Raw genomic sequence first — 2,513 nt, forward strand, 5'->3', positions numbered from 1 at the left:
TTGCCACTTTTGTGACATTTGCTGCTCCCATTTCGGAGATAATGATCCGTTTAGTCAGTAATCTCTTGATGAAAGCTGTTATTGGTTGGTTTATACCCAGACCAGTTAGGGCCGTTGTTATCGACCCAGGGTGAACATTATTGAAAGCCTCCTCGATGTCCAAGAAGGCAACAAGTGTATATTCCCCTTGCGCTATTGTCTTTTCAATGTGATAAACTAGCGAGTGTAGTGCAGTCTCAACAGATTTTCCCTTCATGTAGGCATGTTGAGATGCTGATAGATGGTCAGGTTTGATATGTATTCTTAGATGCAGATCAATTATCCTTTCCAAAGTTTTGAGAAGAAAGGAGGATAGACTAATTGGTCTAAAATCCTTTGGCTTCGTGTGAGAGGTCTTTCCTCTTTTCGGAATGAAGACCACTGTGCACTTGGTCCAAGGTTCGGGTATATAAGACCATTTTAGACAGGCATCATATATCCGCGTTAGCCAAGGCATGAGATGGACAGCATTGTATTGCAAATCCGCAGGTATTAATCCGTCAGGACCCGGTGATTTGTAGGGGTCGAAGCTATTTATCGCCCAGTTGATCTTATCTTCATTTATGGATATTCCTGTATCAGCTGGGAGAACTGTAAACTGCATGTCAGTCCCGTTTTCCGGAGATTGACAGCCTGGAAAGTGAGTGGCCATTAAAACTTCTAAGGTTTCTTGGCTACTGGTCGTCCAACTGCCACAAGGTTTCTGAATGAAACTTGGGACAGGAGAAGTAGATGATAAGATTTTGCGCAGACGACTGGTCTCAGAAGAACCTTCCACGCCGCTACAGAAGGTTTTCCAGGATTTGCGCTTTGCATTTCTTACCAGGTTCTTGAAACGATTAACCGAGGTCTTGTAAGAAATCCAGTTTCCTGTTTTCTTTGCCTCGTTAAACAGTCTGCGCCTCTCTTTCCGAGATTTCGCAATGTCCGCAGACCACCATGGGGGCTTGCATCTGCCTTTGTGCATGTTCGGTTTGCAAGACAGTGAAGTCGCGTGTTTGAAAGCTTGATTTATGGTTTCAACCGCGTTTTCTATATCCGATCGGTTTTCGATGATCGGTACATCCTGGAGTGAACGTGAGATTAGCCCCATTTGCATTTTCCCAATCTGTTCGTCTCCTGTTTGTAAAGGGCTTTGGGGCCACTTTGTCAACTACGATTTCAAAATCGATGTACTGATGGTCAGAGAATGAGCAGTCACTTGAGATTCTTCATTCCCTTATCCTATCATGATGCATAGAACTAACCATCGTAAAGTCAAGAACTTCCCTTCTGTTTGAAACAATAAAGGTCGGTTCGTATCCTGAATTTAGAATATCAAGATTATTGCTTAGAATGAAGTTAAAGATTGACTCGTCAACTGACTCTTCCTCCTCCTTAACCAACTTAGAAGTTGATTGACTCAGTGAAAGGTCAGTCTCGTCGCAAGACATATCCGCAGCGGATTGGTCAGGATCGGGATCATCCTGTTCCAGTAGTCCCTTGTCATCGCCTCGGTAGACACGAAGGAAGATCGACTCGAAGCCGTAGTAGACCTTCCCTTGTCTCTCGCAAAGCGGCGCCAGTGACTCTTGGTTCAGGATCACAACAATCCTTCTGGAGCTTCCTACAGGTTGAAAAAACCCCGACGACCTTCCAGTCTTGAGTTGGAAGATCCGGATTGCCAACCTGTAGTAGTTCCAGTATGTCTTTTTATGTGGTTCCGCAGGAATTATGGCGGTGGATCTAGGGCTTTGTGGAATCTCGTTCACAGAGACCACTTCCAGCTAATTTTGCTGCATCCAGCTTTGGAGCCAGATGCTTATATTGTTTTGCGACTGCAGGATCCAGGCTTCCCTAAATCCGCAGACGCTTTGGTTTTGGGTTTGGCGCCGGTAGCATTCAGACTAGCCCGACCCGGTGTCTCCGCCGGACTAACCTGGGTGGCAGTAGCACTCGACTCTCCACAGCCTGTCGCCTTCGCCGTGGGGGTAGGGTCTCCGGAGATTATTAGGCCCCTTACCGGATACGCGGGGCACGGTTTCTTGTCGGACATTGGACATTAAAACGGTGTGCATTTTATACTTGCTGCCAAGTATATGGTTTTGCATATGATGTGCTTGCAGATCACCAAGCCGCTCAATGTGGGAACAGACGCTGGTGGATTTAGACGGACCGTCGTGGAGTTTAGGGATCTAAAGATCCCGAACGGACTGTACTGTCAAAAGATACACATCAGAAGGATGAGTAGAGGTCTTTTGACAAGTATTTGGACTGATAGCCGCCCCATCGGGGAGAAACAGACGCTTCCAGTCGTGGGAAGGGTAGTTCTTAGTATGTGCTCGTCATGAGCCCCTACCAGCACGGCCTGCATGGGTCATCATGGCCTTCGCATCTCGTCAAGATGACTACCCGTCGCGAAGGTGGCTATAACTTATTAAAATTTCTTACAAAATTGATGGCGGGCCTATTCGGAAATGCATCATTGCGCTGCA

Source organism: Lucilia sericata, unplaced genomic scaffold (assembly GCF_015586225.1).
Source record: "Lucilia sericata isolate MDLA Ls3-8-SP2 unplaced genomic scaffold, ASM1558622v1 Contig000031F_arrow, whole genome shotgun sequence".
Taxonomy (NCBI): Eukaryota; Metazoa; Arthropoda; class Insecta; order Diptera; family Calliphoridae; genus Lucilia; species Lucilia sericata.